The sequence below is a fragment of the Calidris pugnax genome, unplaced genomic scaffold (assembly GCF_001431845.1).
Source record: "Calidris pugnax isolate Ruff unplaced genomic scaffold, ASM143184v1 scaffold168, whole genome shotgun sequence".
NCBI lineage: Eukaryota > Metazoa > Chordata > Aves > Charadriiformes > Scolopacidae > Calidris > Calidris pugnax.
This window is the reverse complement of record NW_015090892.1, coordinates 85,731-103,270: the sequence shown is the minus strand read 5'-3', so window position 1 is coordinate 103,270 and position 17,540 is coordinate 85,731. Positions and strand designations below refer to the sequence as shown.

Sequence of the window (17,540 nt, the reverse complement as noted above, 5' to 3'; positions counted from 1 at the left end):
AAAAAAAAAAACCCCAAACAAATACAAAACACACCACACCAAACGCCCACCAAAAACACCGCACCCACCAACTAAACCCCACACTCAACACCTCACCATAAACCAATAACCTTGGGCACTAGAGCATGCCCTGAAGAGCCATGTCTACACGTTTCTTAAATCCCTCCAGGGATGGTGACTCCACCACCTCCCTGGGCAGGCTGTTCCAGTGCCTGACCACTCTCTCAGGAAAGTCATTCTTTCTAATATCTAATCTAAATCTCCCCTGCCCCAACTTCAGACCATTTCCTCTGGTCTTGTCGTTCGTCCTTTGGGAGAAGAGGCCAACACCTGCCTCTCTACACCCTCCTTTCAGGGAGTTGTAGAGGGCAATGAGGTCTCCCCTCAGCCTCCTCTCCTCCAAACTAAACATGCCTAGTTCCCTCAGCCTCTCCTCATAGGACTTGTTCTCCAGGCCCCTCACCAGCTTGGTGGCTCTCCTCTGGACACGCTCCAGCACTTCTGGACTTTACTCACCGGCTTCACATCTTTGGCCTCTTGGATTTTATTATCATTTATTATTTAGCAAATAAGGACGATGAATACCGAGTCGGTTTACCCAAGGTTCATGAATCACAGCATCTTATCAGCATCTTAATCAGCTTCTGGTAGGGATAAAATGATAACAGCCTGAGCTATAACAAACACGCTCCGAGTTTCACGCTTGAAGTCAAACCAGCTACGGGAGAGACTGATTCTTCACCCCTGATTCCACACCAACGAGCTAATCCCTTTGCTGCAGGACCCGCGTCCTACCAAAAGTGGATGCAAGAAAATGGGAAGAATAAAATGCCCAAGGAAAACCAGGCAATTCAGCAGCTCGCGTTTGGGGCACGTAAAGTGAATTCTACCAATAATTAAAGAAAAATAAAAAACACCAATGAAAAGTCCTTAAATAGATTTTAAAGTTAGCCTGAATTAAAACGCCAGCTTCCATGAAGAGGCAAGTTAATTACAGTCTGGTTTAATTAAATACTAAACAACACTCAAACACCGCTTAGTGCTGATGTTCTAAAATACATTGAATTAGGGAAGGAGTCGCCACCACCGCTTAGTGCTGATGTTCTAAAATACATCGAATTAGGGAAGGAGTCGCCACACGAGCACAGAATCATAGAAACACAGAATCACATGGGGTTGGAAGGGACCTCTGGAGATCATCCAGTCCAACCCCCTGCCAGAGCAGGGCCACCCAGAGCAGGTCCCACAGGAACGTATCCAGGTGGGGTTTGAAGGTCTCCAGAGAAGGAGACTCCACCACCTCTCTGGGCAGCCTCTGCCAGGGCTCTGCCACCCTCACAGGAAAGAAGTTCCTCCTCATGGTGAGATGCAAATTTCTATATTTATGTTTGTGCCCATTTCCTCTTGTCCTGTCCCTGGGCACCACTGACAAAAGCCTGGCCCCATCCTCCTGACACCCAACCCTTTAAGGATTTAGAGGTGTTGATCAGATCCCCCCTCAGCCTTCTCTTCTCCAGACTAAAAAGCCCCCAGTCCCTCAGCCTTTCCTCAGCAGAGAGATGCTACAGGCCCCTCAGCATCTTTGTAGCCTCTGCTGTCCCCTCTCCAGCAGTTCCCTGTCCTTCTGGAACTGGGGAGCCCACAACTGGTCCCAGTGCTCCAGCTGGGGCCTCCCCAGGACAGAGCAGAGGGGCAGGATGACCTCTCTCGACCTGCTGCTCACACTCTTCTTGATGCCCCTCAGGATGCCATTAGCCTTCTTGGCCACATTATTGGCTCATGGTTGTCCCGGTGATATTGGGCATCCTGTTCCCCACCAGGACTCCCAGGTCTTGCTCCTCAGAGCTGCTCTCCAGCAGGTCCCCCCCAACCTCTCCTGGTCCATGGGGTTACTCCTCCCCAGGTGCAGCACCCTGCACTTGCCTATGCTTTCGTGATCATTTTCAAACCAATTTGAGAAGAAAGTATCTCCAAGCACCCTAACTTGATGCTTCTCCTGTCAGAAGTCTATTTTGTTTGTCTCTATGAGATTAAATATCCTCCAGAATAGCCTGTGGCTACGTTAGAAAATGATACATATCTAAATTATGTAAGTTAAAACAATGTAAATGAGATCTAAGCAGAGAAAGCAAGAATTAGACAGAGCCTGGCTCTTGGATTGCAGGAGACATGGCAGCCTTCTTTTAATAACCCTGAGGAGTTGCCTGTTTTTTCTATACAAAGGATAAAATTTAAATTTTCGCCCCCTCTGTTGCAATATATCTTTAGGTCTTTCATTAAGTATTCGAACAAATTCACATTGAAAAGATTTTGTAATACCCATTCGTCTGGGAAAGAATATAGCTCTTCCTTTAAACACTTTTTAACCTATTCGCTATTTTGGGACTTCATCGTAAGAATTCAGCCCACTGACTCCTCACCTTGGAGCTACGCAATGGAAAAACCCAGCACCAACGTGGTTTCATTCCTCCTTCAGAGTCCCACGTTCAAGCAGTGAGTTGAATCTCCCCTTCTTTGGTTTTCCATTGACATAACCAAAGACCTCAGAATCACAGAATGATCTGGGGTTGGAAGGGACCTCTGGAGATCATCCAGTCCAACCCCCTGCCAGAGCAGGGTCACCCAGAGCACGTCCCACAGGAACGTGTCCAGGGGGGGTTTGAAGGTCTCCAGAGAAGGAGACTCCACCACCTCTCTGGGCAGCCTCTGCCAGGGCTCTGCCACCCTCACAGTGAAGAAGTTCCTCCTCGTGTTTAGGTGGAACTTCTTATGTTCAAGTTTGTGCCCATTTCCTCTTGTCCTGTCCCTGGGCACCACTGAAAAAAGACTGGCCCCATCCTCTTGACACCCACCCTTTAAGGATTTATAGGTGTTGATCAGATCCCCCCTCAGCCTTTTCTTCTCCAGACTAAAAAGACCCACGTCCCTCAGCTTTTCCTTGTAAGGGAGATGCTCCAGGCCCCTCATCATCTTTGTAGCCCTCTGCTGTCCCCTCTCCAGCAGTTCCCTGTCCTTCTGGAACTGGGGAGCCCACAACTGGTCCCAGTGCTCCAGATGGGGCCTCCCCAGGGCAGAGCAGAGGGGCAGGATGACCTCTCTTGACCTGTTGGTCACACTCTTCTTGATGCTCCCCAGGATGCCATTGGCCTTCTTGGCCACAAGGGCACATTGTTGACTCATGGTTGTCCCCGTGATATATTTTTTTTTCCAGTCTGATCTGCCTCCAACTTTTTTCTCCAAGGTCATCTTGCACATATGCCACCAATTTCTCTTCATCTGCCACAAACTCCAGAAGACAAATGCCTGTAGTCCAATGGTTTGGGGTGAAACCAGCCTCCTGGGGGCCACTTTGCCACGGCACAAGCTGGCCAAGGCAGCTTTATATATTAGCTTTATATATTTCAATATATATATAATTTTTGAGACATTCAAACCCCACCTGGACACGTTCCTGTGCCACCTTTTTTGGGTGGACCTGCTCTGGCAGGGGGTTGGACTGGATGATCTCTAGAGGTCCCTTCCAACCCCAGATACTTCAATATTTAAATACAATTGTTTTATCGAGTGCCAGGAAGCAGCTTCTAAAATATTCAGGATTGTATGACAGCAGATATAGAAAATCTACATCACATGGATATTAAGGTGGAGCTTTGAACACACGCCAGGAAAAAAAAAAATAAAGTTTTTTTAAAAAAAAGGAAAGTGGGCGAGAAGTAGCCTCTTGTCCAAACCATCTTTGGGCTGGAAAGCACAAAATTACTGTTATTTCTAGTGAAGGAAAAATAACTGTGCACTTCTGAGCTCATTCTATCACCCAAGCACTGCTGGAGTCTGCAGCCCTCTTACAATGGGGATATTTTTGAAGAGACTATTATTCACAGAGGGTTTTTTTATTTTATTTTTTTCCCCCCGAGCCTCTAGTGCTTTGACTGTGAAACCAAAGTTCCCCCCGAGCTACGGTATCTCCCACAAAGTAGCGTGCATAAATTTGCCAGGGAAAAAGAAAAGAAAAGGGAAAAAAAAAAGAAAAGGAGAAAAAAAAAAGAAAAGGGAAAAAAAAAAAAAAGGGTGAATAAAAAACGCCTTTGAGGAACTTTCAGATGGGTCTCCTCCCCGACTGATCCACCAGCTGAAAGAGCGACCAAAGTCAAGGAGAGAATATTTTGTAAATGAAGTAGCCACCGGGTGTTTGATGTTGGGTTCCATTTGTTGGTGACCACTCTCCTCCACAAAAAAAACCTATTTCCGAGGAATTTCACACATTGGGGTAAAAGTCAACACCCACAACTGGCAAAGTCAAGGAGAGAATATTTTGTAAATGAAGTAGCCACCGGGTGTTTGATGTTGGGTTCCATTTGTTGGTGACCACTCTCCTCCACAAAAAAACCCATTCCTGAGGAATTTCACACATGGGGGTAAAAGTCAACACCCACAACTGAGGATGCAAATAGAAAGAAGGAAGCCTTGACACAATATGACACTTAATGGCTAATTACATTCAATGAAATATCTCCCCAGGCTGATTTTTGAAGGTGCTTGTACAGGCTCACAAGAACAACTGCTGGAAAACAAAATCCACGGGGAAAACCACCGAAACACCTCAGCTGAGATGTTCTTTTTCCAAAGCACGACTTCTCTCTGAGCTAAATTCTTTCCGTACCAGCAGACTTTACTTTCCCACTAGTTACATCATTATGGTAAACATATTTCAACGCCTTTTTCCAGCATTAAAAGATGACATTTTTAGACAACTCCCTTCTAAAGATGGACTTCAAACAGACACCAGACTTGCAGCTCAACATACGATTAACTCAATCAAAGCCAAACTTGAAAACACACAAAAACAGTCAATAATGTAGTTTAAAAACCTAAAACAATAACTGCGTGTTCTCCAAACAACAGGTTCTCGCCTGTGGATCCGCATTTCTACGGCACGATCATTCCACCACATGCACCCAAGTGACTTGGTTTGGCTCCAGAGAGAAGCCCCTCCAGGTCCCACCTCACTCATGTTTCGTTTGCCTAAAGAAACCCCTTTTTGATCCTTTAAGATCTAAACTTTAGGATTTAGGATCTAAATCCTACGTTAGGATTTCCAGGGCATCCTCTTCTTCAGAATTCAGGTCCATTTCTCCTCACTAACCTCGCCACGTTGGCTTCACCGCAGGGTTTTCCCACCTGGCTCCACTGTCTCTCCCTTCGTTAAGGGATTAATCACCCACTAACGACCATCCCCTCTCGCCACCGCGTATGGACATTCACAGAAGAGCTGGTGAACACAGGTCCTACCTGTATAGGCCATGTTCTTCGGGTTGCCGTAGGGAGCCCCAGGTTGGACGGGGCTGTAAACGGGGTTCATGGTGGAAGACGGGGAACTCTGAGGACAAAAGAAAAGCAGAGTTGAGACGACCACCTTACGTGAGCTCCAAAAGTCGTCTTGTGCACAAAGAGTCTTCTGCTAAATGACAGCATTTACCCGTGTTAGAATTCAAGACACGGAGAGCTGTGAAGGAAAGGGTTTACAACCAGACGTAACAACCAGAGAACATATTTAATAATTCAAGTTTTGGATCTCTCAGTTAATTCCCCAAACTTCTTCAACGCTGCATATTCTGCCTACAAATGTAGCCCGAGCAGATTGATCTTCCACATCCCTGCCTTCGGGGGGGGGGCTCAGGACTCATCACCCCACTTCTCGCTCGGCGACGAACAAAGAGGAAAAGCCACAAATTCAGGCAAGTAATTGTGTCCCCCCCCCTTGGAGGAGCTAATAGTTCTTGGGTGACAAAATCGACCACAAGGAAGACCTGACCTTTCAGAAATTAGCAGATAAAAAGACCATTTGCTGCCGGCAAGATGGAAAGGGGCAAATATTTGTGAGCTTTTCAGCATGAGATGGCTACAATAAGTTGGAGCCCAAGGCTTGGGTGCTGTGCTCAGGGCACCCGGGGCCACCCACCACATCCCACCGCTGTCCCAGACGGGGAGATGTAGTCACAGAACGAGAGCAAACGAGGTTTTAACAGCCCTTCTGTTTCCCTCTCTAATAAAGATGATGAAGGAGCACCGGGGTAGCTTCTCCTGAGTTTTATTTAGAGGAAAGCAAGGAACTTGGGAATTTGTGTCTACTAACTGTCAGTTAAGCAACTGGCTCAGTTAATTATCTTAATGAAGCGCATTCTCAGTACTGATTAATGGGAAAATCCGTCATTAAGCTTTATTAGGCGACGCATTTGTCTCCACAGCTATCTAGTGACAATTTCACACCAGAACTTCAACGATCTTGCTTCAAAATGTGGGCTTTTTTTTTTTTTTCTTCTTTTCCAAATGTATTATTTTACAGTTCATAAATAAAACCGTTCTTTCCAAACAAGTCTCTCATGATGGATGCACAATTTGTTAGATCATTAACTCCTTCCGCTTTATCTCGGGATAGTAAACAAGTCAAATGTTAAATGGTAGCGCCAATTGACTTGACAACAATTACTGCTTAATTAATTAGCCTTCCCTCCACCCCCAACTTCACACAGAAGGAGCAATTCTCAAAGCAAAGGAAATCACGGTTAGAAAGTGAGCTGGAGGAGAAAGCTACACGGAGACATATATTTACATCAGTGGCTTCAGTAACGTGTGATGGAGCTCTGAAGACCAACAGGAAAATCAATGCTTAATTAATTAGCCTTCCCTCCACCCCCAACTTCACACAGAAGGAGCAATTCTCAAAGCAAAGGAAATCATGGTTAGAAAGTGAGCTGGAAAATGCAAAACCTAGAATCATAGAATGGTTTGGGTTGGAAGGGATCTTAAAGACCATCCAGTTCCACCCCTGAACACCTCCCACCAGATCAGGTTGCTCCAAGCCCCCTCCAACCTGGCCTTGAACCCCTCCAGGGATGGGGCAGCCACAGCTTCTCGGGGCAACCTGGGCCAGGCTCTCACCACCCTCACACCAAACAAGTTCTTCCTAAAATGAGACGCGTCCATGAGACATCATGGTTGGGGATTTACATCCGAGCATCAGGGGTTTATGGTCGTTTGGTCCCCATGTCCCCGGGCAGTGCTCCAAGCCCCGGGAAGCCTGGCCCGGGGCAAGTGGGTGTTTACTGGACTGTCTTCTGGACCGAGGTCTTGCTTACTGGAGAAAACCCAACATCATCCATCAAACCCACCATCACCATTTGAGATGGTGAACATCAGCTTCCCTAAGTGCCCATCCAAAAGCCTGGCTTTTGAGCTGCCACACATTACATGTCCACATATGTGACACGACACCTCCCTACCACTACTTTAAACACATCCAACTTCTTCATACGAAGATGATAGTCAAAAAACATCCATATTTGCAACAATTACATTCTTTAGTGAAAAAAATAATCTTGAATTAAGCCCAACCACCACATCTTTATGTAACGTTATTTCTCCAAACAACTCATCGTAGACACGGCACCAAAGTGACACGCTTCTCCCTGTCCAAAGCATGAAGGACATGTTTCACCTGACTTCTTCAGTAAGCTGAAGGCATCTGAAAGGAGATGGTTTGATGGTAACAAGGTGGGGGAATGCGCTGCCCAGAAGTGCCACCACAACAAAATGCCCGAGGAGCATCTACTGCTGCTCTAATCACGAACCCAGAAGCCAAAACCTCCTCCTTTTCACTCAAAAGCATCCATCACCGATGGTTTAGGGTTTTATGCAATTCAATTCCATCATCACCCTGCAAATGCAGATTCCACATCAACAGCGGGAATAAGGCAAGAAGGTGTTTCAAACTCTTAATGGTTGCAAAATATTCTGACAAGGAAAAGCACTATAAGAATCCAAAGATATGTCTAAATAATTCAATGTGCAATCAGGGATGATCCGGCATCAAAGCATTTTGTTCTGAGGCTCCTTCAGCACAGGAAGGACATGGAGCTGTTGGAGAGGGGCCAGAGGAGACCACAAAGCCTGGGGCTGGAGCCCCTCTGCTGAGAGGGTTGGGGGGGTTCAGCCTGGAGAAGAGAAGGCTCCAGGGAGACCTTTGAGCCCCTTCCAGTCCCTCAAGGGGCTCCAGGAAAGCTGGGGAGGGACTCTTGATGAGGGAGAGGGGCCCCAGGAGGAGGGGGAAGGGTTTGACACTGAAAGAGAGGAGATGGAGATGAGATGTGGGGAAGAACTTGTTTGGTGTGAGGGTGGTGAGAGCCTGGCCCAGGTTGCCCCAAGAAGCTGTGGCTGCCCCATCCCTGGAGGGATTGCAGGCCAGGTTGGAGGGGGCTTGGAGCAACCTGGTGTGGTGGGAGGTGTCCCTGCCCAGGGCAGGGGGGGGAACTGGATGATCTTTAAGGTCCCTTCCATCTTGAACCATTCCATGGTTCTATGAATCCTCCACCCAGGACCACACAGTGACAGTGGGACCTGACACCCTCAGCAGCAAAATCAACTTAAACGGTCCTAAATTTCCAGGGGCTCAGCAGCCCCAAATCCCCCCACCTCCAGAGCTGCTCGTGCCTGGGTCAGGACACCTTCCCTCTGCCACCGTGTCCTACTCTTGCTCCTGATTTGCCTTCCCTTTGCCACCGTAAGCCACCAGGCAAGGATGGAGTCACGGTTGCGTTCATAAAGCACCTTGCTCGACGCAGCCATCATCTCCTCTGCTCCTTTCTGGGTGTAAAAAGTAGAAATAAATCATAATTCGGTGAAAATCTAGTGTTACAGCATATCCAGATGAGCTTCCGATACATCCCGCAAGATAATACCATCAAAAAAAAAAACAAAACCAAAAAAACATTTTAAATTCATTACAGGCACCGCATCGTGGCATTTGAAAAGCTGCACTGAAATGGGAATAAAACAGGATTAACAAAATTCAACCTCCTCCGCCGCAATAATTTGCAGCGCTCGCTCCCGGCCGCAAATACCCAACAAAAAGCCTAAAAGAAACGAATTATGAACAGACAAACCCAAGCATTGCTCTGCTGCACAGAGCTTCCTCTGCTTCCTAACCCCTCCAACAGCAACGTTGAGTTGCTTGGAAGGTGCTGAGGTTCCAGTGAGGAGCTGGAGGAGGGACTCCAGCAGGAACGTCATGGGAATAAGCCGAGAGCAAAGAGTCTGGGGAGATCTTCTGCTTGTCACCTGGTCACATTTCCATCTATTTTATCTTTCCCGTGGAAGTGTGTGGCACGTTTCCATCACGTTAGGAAATCACTTTCACAGAATCACAGAATCACAGAATCTTCTAGGTTGGAAGGGACCTTCAAGATCATCTTGTCCAACCGTCAACCTCACTGACAAAAATAGACACCCACACAACAAACAAGGAGCATCATCACTAAACCAGACCTCCCAGCACTACATCAACCCGTCTTTTGAACACCTCCAGGGATGGGGCCTCAACCACCTCCCTGGGCAGCCCATTCCAATGGCTGAGAACCCTTCGGTGAAAAAATTTTTCCTAATATCCAGCCTGAACCTCCCCTGGCGCAACTTGAGGCCATTTCCCCTTGTCCTATCTCCTGTGACTTGAGAAAAGAGACCGACCCCCACCTCTCTACACCCTCCTTTCAGGGAGTTGGAGAGAGCAATAAGGTCTCCCCTCAGCCTCCTCTTCTCCAGGCTGAATAACCCCAGCTCCCTCAGCCTCTCCTCAGAAGACTTATTCTCCAGACCCCTCACCATCTTTGTCGCCCTTCTCTGGACCCGCTCCAGCACCTCAATGTCTTTTTTATGGTGGGGGGCCCAAAACTGGACACAGTACTCAAGGTGAGGCCTCACCAGTGCCGAGTACAGGGGGACAATCACGTCTCGAGCCCTACTCCCCACGCTGTTCCTGACACAGGCCAGGATGCTGTTGGCTTTCTTGGCCACCTGGGCACAAGGGTAAACAGAAATACAAGAGAGGTCGGTCTACGGGTGGCCACCACACCATCAGGAGGCCACTACGCCATCAGGAGGCCACCGCACCATCAGGAGGCCACCGTGCCGGTCAAATCGAGTTTGCACGGGGGATTTCCAAGCAGCACAAAAAGGGAAATGGAAATGCTTGTGCCCTGAATGAAAAGCCTGAACTTGCCGTGCTGTGAAAAGGCTGCAGAGCTCCGCTCGGGTGCTCTCGTCTCTCCGGACCAGAGCTGGGCATAACGCTCTGCATCGCGCTCTCCTGCTGTTGCCAAGGGAGAGGAATGTCCCCCATCCCTGGAACATCACTTACTTCATAGAGGCATAGAATCATAGAATGGTTCAGGTTGGAAGGGACCTTCAAGTCCATCCAGTCGCCCCCCCTGCCCTGGGCAGGGACACCTCCCACCAGACCAGGTTGCTCCAAGCCCCCTCCAACCTGGCCTTCAACCCCTCCAGGGATGGGGCAGCCACAGCTTCTCGGGGCAACCTGGGCCAGACTCTCACCACACTCAAAGGAAAGAACAAGTATTTTACAAGGTGAAGTACTTCATAATCTTAGAATCATAGAAGGGTATTTTTTGGAAGGGACTTGGTTCTTTTTAGTCTGGAGAAGAGAAGGCTGAGGGGGGATCTGATCAACACCTCTAAATCCTTAAAGGGTGGGTGTCAGGAGGATGGGGCCAGTCTTTTTTCAGTGGTGCCCAGGGACAGGACAAGAGGAAATGGGCACAAACTTGAACATAAGAAGTTCCATCTCAACCTGAGGAGGAACTTCTTTGCTCTGAGGGTGGCAGAGCCCTGGCAGAGGCTGCCCAGAGAGGTGGTGGAGTCTCCTTCTCTGGAGACATTCAACCCCCACCTGGACACATTCCTGTAAGACCTGCTCTTGGTGGACCTGCTCTGGCAGGGGGTTGGAGGAGATGATCTCCAGAGGTCCCTTCTAACCCCAGATCATTCTGGGATTCTGAGAGCCCCGTTCCTTACACTTCTCTTCGGAAAGAGAGGGGTATTTTCTCCTCTGAGAGAAAACACACGGAGCAGAAATGACTTATTTCCTATCAGACAGCACAGCACCAAACATGAAAGAGCATGAACAAAGGAAAAAAGCAAAGGGAAGAGATACGTTTCCTCCTTGATCTGCACATCACCACTTTTAAATTCATTTTTATACAAATGGCATGCTAATAGTATTCAGGAAAATCCTCCTTGAACATGGAGAGACCTCCTGACCTTACACTGCATTCAAATTCCAATAATTTTCTGACAATTTTACAGTTAAGTCATTTGAAGCTTGACCCCCACTTGGGATCCACCAAACAATAATTAAATTAACTTCCAAGTCGTCCGCTAAAGGTTAATTTAGGCAAGATACAAGGCTATTTCCCACCTTTCCCCCAAAAAAACTTCACTGTGACTGAAGGTACAAGCTCAGGGCTTGGTAACACCGTTTGGTTTTCCACATTTAACTCTTTCTTTTCAGTTTACTCGTTTTTGAGTTATACCATAAGTAAAGATTGATTCAACATATCCCATGTGAAGCAAAATATTTAACCTGTGAAGACCTTACAGAAGAATTAGGTCCAAAATGACACCATTTCAGTTAATCTTTATTAATAAAGCAAAATGTACTTCAAAAAAATCAATTTCAAGAGGGAAAGCATAGAAAGACCAGACACCACAAAAAGTATAAGGCTTCAAATTAGCAGTAAATTATTAATAGTAGCTCTTCTTAGAACAATTAATATCCACTTTTACCTTTTCCACTATATTTCAGTTATAACTTGATATTTATACAAATCAATCCAGGGCATCATTCCGGACCCTGAATATTGCTTTTTTTTTCTGCAATTCTTCACACTTTTCACTTTCAAAGCCAATTTCAGCTCTGCTCCAGCCTTGTTTGACCTGGATAACTGTAAAATCTGTATTGGAAACTCCAGCTCTCCAAAACCTGGAGCACCCTACTTCTTAACCTCATGCAACTGGAGCAGAAGGGTCATCTGGTCCTCAAACCCTCCTCCTGATACATCTATTCATTTGTTTATTGCTATTTTTATTGAGAAAGCAACGGTGAAGCAGCAGGAGGTAGGCGAAAACCTAGAATCATAGAATCACAGAATAGCTTGGGTTGGAAGGGACCAGAGGAAATGGGCACAGACTTGAATGTAAGAAGTTCCATCTCAATATGAGAAGGAACTTCTTCACTTTGAGGGTGGCAGAGCCCTGGAAGAGGCTGCCCAGAGAGGTGGTGGAGTCTCCTTCTCTGGAGACATTCCAACCCCACCTGGACACGTTCCTGTGGGACCTGCTCTGGGTGGCCCTGCTCTGGCAGGGGGTTGGACTGGATGATCTCCAGAGGTCCCTTTCAAGCCCATGGGATTCTGTGATTCCTTGACCTTCAAGGCCTCCAGTTCCACCCCCTGCCCTGGGCAGGGACACCTCCCACCAGACCAGGTTGCTCCAAGCCCCCTCCAACCTGGCCTTGAACCCCTCCAGGGATGGGGCAGCCACAGCTTCTCGGGGCAACCTGGGCCAGGCTCTCACCACCCTCACACCAAACAAGTTCTTCGCCACATCTCATCTCCATCTCCCCTCTTTCAGGGTCAAACCCTTCCCCCTCCTCCTATGGCTCCCCTCCCTGATCCAGAGTCCCTCCCCAGCTTTCCTGGAGCCCCTTGAGGGACTGGAAGGGGCTCCATGGTCTTCCCGGAGCCTTCTCTTCTACGTGCTGGACCCCCCCAACTCTCTCAGCCTGTCCTCCCAGCAGAGGTCCTCCAGCTCTCATATCATCCTCATAGTTCTCCTCTAGCCCCAAGCTAAGCTCATATGGAGCCACATTCCCATCACTTCTTGCCTCCTCTCAGAGAAATAACGAAATAAACCCCCACACCTTCCATTTGAGAAAGGTTTGACATCTTTAATGGGAAAAAGGCCTTGTACGTTCTTTGCATGAAAAATTAAATGGCTAATTTATAAGCACAAGGCAGCTCTTGACTTTGGAATTTGCTGATCTCAGACTGCCCAAAAATAAATGCTGAGGCAGGAAAAAATCTTGATCTTTCATTTGCTGAAGTTTATGATCTGCTTAAAAGCAAGAATATACCAAAAAAAAAAAAAAAAAAAGCACGATGATTCAATTATGCCAGAGAGCTTATTAAAAAATAGTAAAGGAAATCCTTGCCCCAGCCCAAGAAAGCAAGAGGCAGACAAAGCAGATGGGATCACTGGTTGCACTTGGTGGCAACAAGCGGTTGCTCCCTGAGCCTGGCATGGCAAAATAGCTATGTTTTCTATTATTTCAATTAGGCAGAGCTTATAAAAATATCCTGATTGGGCCTCAGTAAATGAGAAACCAGTTCCCCTACAAGAAACTTGGGCAATCCGAAAAATAACCCCGATGCTGGCACAGCTGCTGCTATAGATCAGCTTCTTTCCAGAGGAGAAAACATCTGTAGGCAGATGAATTCTGGGCTGTAAATTCCTTGTGTTATAACTGCAAGACTGATGGGGTTCGCCAGCAGGTAACCAATAAATAAATGTATTTTTAACAATATCTAACAGATCTGTCCCTCTGTGTCCAACCCCATTCTTGGTAGATCTCAAAGGTCTTCCCTGATATATCCCTATTAATTTCTTTAACTCGAGGCTTCGCTGACTTTTCCTTTTGAAACAAACCCCTCTGTACTCCTGTATTCAGCGCTCTCGTTCCGCTCTCCCACCGAGCCACGTCCTCCTCCAGCTGATTATCTCCATTCTTTCATCTTCCCGTTCCTACTTCATTGTGTTTTCGCTGAAAAGACTTCCCAGGACGCCCAGTTTGATCATTCTTCTCTCTGCTCCTTTCTTTCCACAAACAAAAGCTCGGGAGATTCAGGTTGGCCATTAGGAAAGGCCCTTTGACTTGGTGGGTACGGGTTCTCCAGACCAGGTGGACCATAGATTTGCTGAAGTTTTTCAGGACTGGTCTAAGCAAGGTCATGGTTCCACCATGACCAGGTTCCACCAGGTTCCACCAACCTGGGGCTGGTGGAAGCCCCGCTGTGAGCACGAGGTTGGGATTGGATGGTTCCAGATGTCCTTCCAACCAGCGTTTGGAAGGACATCTGGAACCATCCAATCCCAACTCATTTCTCAGACCTCTACCTCCCTCCACAGTCCCAGGCTGTAAACGTTCTTGGCGTCAGACGTAATCACTTTCCAAAAACTTGAATTTGGATCTTCCCCCCAGTGAGAACCTTCCAACCAGCGTTTGGAAGGACATCTGGAACCATCCAATCCCAACTCATTTCTCAGACCTCTACCTCCCTCCACAGTCCCAGGCTGTAACGTTCTTGGTGTCAGACACAATCTCTTTCCAAAAACTTGAATTTGGATCTTCCTCCCAGTGATATGTTGCCTTGGCACTTGGTAGGACACCAGAAACCTTGGAGGGATGGAGGGGGAGAGGGGAGCATTCACACTTTTCCACTGATGGATATCTATAGTGTAGATTATCAGTCAAATAGATTCACACTTTTCCACTGATGGATATCTATAATGTAGATTATCAGTCACGTTCTTGGTGTCAGACACAATCTCTTTCCAAAAACTTGAATTTGGATCTTCCTCCCAGTGATATGTTGCCTTGGCACTTGGTAGGACACCAGAAACCTTGGAGGGATGGAGGGGGAGAGGGGAGCATTCACACTTTTCCACTGATGGATATCTATAGTGTAGATTATCAGTCAAATAGATGATATTAAGATGCCTCACAGGACCATGAAAATTTACTTATCACATCAGCCATGACGTTAAATAAGAACTAAATAGTGTCTAACCGGCATTTTTTAACAACTTAGTGCAGAATTTGACCTACCATAAAATTATTGAGGCCTTGGTTAGAAAACTTCCCTGGATTATACACATCTATCCTATAACATCACCCAGTCACTATAAAAAAGGCCAAATAATATCGTTAGTCATCTTTATGTGAGACTTCTTGGGCTTCTTCTCACAGTCAACCATTGCTCCTTCTCCTAAGAGAAGCTACACTTTGGTAGTCACACGTTAAAAACCAGACATTAATAATATTCATAAAAAGACAATTTATGTTACTAATAAATATAAGCATCCCCTCTTCCAAGCTCTTCAAAAATATTAAATAACCCATCACCAATAATCCGAGCTTTGTGCAGAGAAGCCTGGAGGACAGTGGTGAGATGATGGCTCAAGGTAAGCAAGACCAAAGTGCTGGGGCCAAGACTGAGCTGGGACCAAGATTGAGCTCCTGAGCATGGAATCATGGAATGGTTTGGGTTGGAAGGGACCTTAAAGACCATCCAGTTCCAACCCCCCTGCCCTGGGCAGGGACACCTCCCACTAGAGCAGGTTGCATCAAACTTGCTGCCATCATTTTCAATAGAGAAGACTCAAGAACTTCCTTGTGTTTTGGAGATGGATTCCAGGCTGCAGTACCACCTTTTCTCTGCTTTTCCACTGGGTCAAACTGAACCCTATTACCAGATTTCTAACAGAAAAAAATTCAATAGCAGAAAAAGTCGCGTTATCCTCCAAGACGTGCTTTAATTTATGTTTTGCTCCAAAATTTCCAACCACTACCGCTAATTACCTTCCTTCAATTTTTCTAATTACTCCCCTCACTATGGGAGAATCACTTTCCAGCCATATCCTGAATATTGAAAACATCGCTCCTTCCCACGCACTGCAAGGGGATAAAGATCTAAATTTGTTTCTGAACGGGTTACACTGTACAAAGTTGACACACCAGAAACACAATATTCCTGGAATTAACATCAGATGAGGGCAGAGATGTTTTTTTAATAATATATGGGTCAGAATCCCCTCGGCTTTATTTGGTCAGTGTTAAACTCCACGGCCCTGCAGGTTTTGATCCTGTGATTTATGATTCCCAGATATGGTGTTCCTCTAACTGGACTCCCCAGTTTGAGAAGGACAGGGAACTGCTGGAGAGGGGACAGCAAAGGGCTACAAAGATGCTGAGGGGCCTGGAGCATCTCTCTTAACGAGGAAAGGCTGAGGGACTTGGATCTTCTTAGTCTGGAGAAGAGAAGGCTGAGGGGGGATCTGGTCAACACCTCTAAATCCTTCAAGGGTGGGTGTCAGGAGGATGGGGCCAGGCTTTTTTCAGTGGTGCCCAGTGACAGGACATGAGGAAATGGGCACAAACTTGAACATAAGAAGTTCCATCTCAACATGAGGAGGAACTTCTTCCCTGTGAGGGTGGCAGAGCCCTGGGAGAGGCTGCCCAGAGAGGTGGTGGAGTCTCCTTCTCTGGAGACATTCAACCCCCACCTGGACACGTTCCTGTGGGACCTGCTCTGGGTGGCCCTGCTCTGGCAGGGGGTTGGACTGGATGATCTCCAGAGGTCCCTTCCAACCCCAGATCATCCTGTGATTCTAACGATCTCCTCCTGAGTCCCATTTTCTGGTGGCAGGTCGTCTTCTCCGGTCAAGACTGGAAACCTAAGGCAGGGTTCAGTGGTGGGAGGATGATGGAGCCGTCCTCCGGGTCCAGCCCCTTCCCTTTGGTCGCAGTCACACACGGACACAAATGAGGTAGAGAGACCGGGACAAATTAAGATGAATGGTGCAAATGGAGGGGATCAATCCTCCGCAATAGTCTTGTCTTCCTTAAATATTTTGCAGTCTTTGCTCTAAAACAAAGCTGGACCAGGGAAGACGAAGGAGAGCACGGGCTAAATCTGTTGGCAGAAAGGGAGCTTTGGCAAGAGCTCTGTTTATCATCCTCTTTTTGTAATTTTGTGTTGGCAAGAGGTACTGGATTAACGAGCCCGGGAGACTGAAAGTCCTTCCCACCCACAGGACAGGCAGCCGTTGGCTTTTGTTCCCCCTGGTTGGAAATCAACCTACAGGGAAGGAGAACAACAGAGCCCAGATTTAAGCTGGTCTTGAGGTGCCTGGTGCTACTGAGGACCACCAAAACCTGGCGAATACACGTGGAAACTTGTTACCGCTCGAAAAAGAAGCGAAACAACGCTGGTGGCTTTTCCAGGTGAAAGCTGCCAAGTGATGAACAAACAGAACTCAAGAAAATAATCATCTTCACAACAATCACAGGCAGAGCTCGGGCAGGGTTGTTACTTCCCAAGGGAATGTGGGACAGTCTGGATTTAAATTCTGAAGACTTACTTCATCACCTTCAGGTCTCAAACGTCGGTGGAGTGGGAGATGGCGTGGTCTACACCTTTCTCCCCTGCCCTTGCCCACAAAAGCTTTGTGCGGTGCTGGCTGAAGGTCAAGCAGGGCTGGTGGGGATCACTGTCCAAGGATGGTGTCCCACACATCTCACCACCTTCCCAAACCCAACTGCCTCCATGACCAAACTGTCCCATGCTCCTGACTGGCTGCAGGTGGGTGAAGGCTCCGGGGAGACCTTAGAGCCCCTTCCAGTCCCTCAAGGGGGCCTACAAGAGAGATGGGAAGGGACTCTTGATGAAGGAGTGGAATCATAAGATGAGGGGGAAGGATTTGACCCTGAAAGAGGGGAGATGGAGATGAGATGTGGGGAAGAACTTGTTTGGTGTGAGGGTGGTGAGAGCCTGGCCCAGGTTGCCCCGAGAAGCTGTGGCTGCCCCATCCCTGGAGGGGTTCAAGGCCAGGTTGGAGGGGGCTTGGAGCAA

General features: G+C 47.4%; 1 long non-coding RNA gene across 1 annotated transcript in view; it reads right to left on the bottom strand.

Moving 5' to 3' along the window:
* The window catches only part of LOC106891248, a 94,800-nt gene that overhangs the window by 32,313 nt on the left and 44,947 nt on the right, over positions 1–17,540 (bottom strand). Inside the window, exon 2 of the long non-coding RNA XR_001412651.1 lies at positions 5,290–5,377. This is a non-coding gene — a long non-coding RNA (uncharacterized LOC106891248). The remainder of the gene's footprint in view (positions 1–5,289; positions 5,378–17,540) is intronic.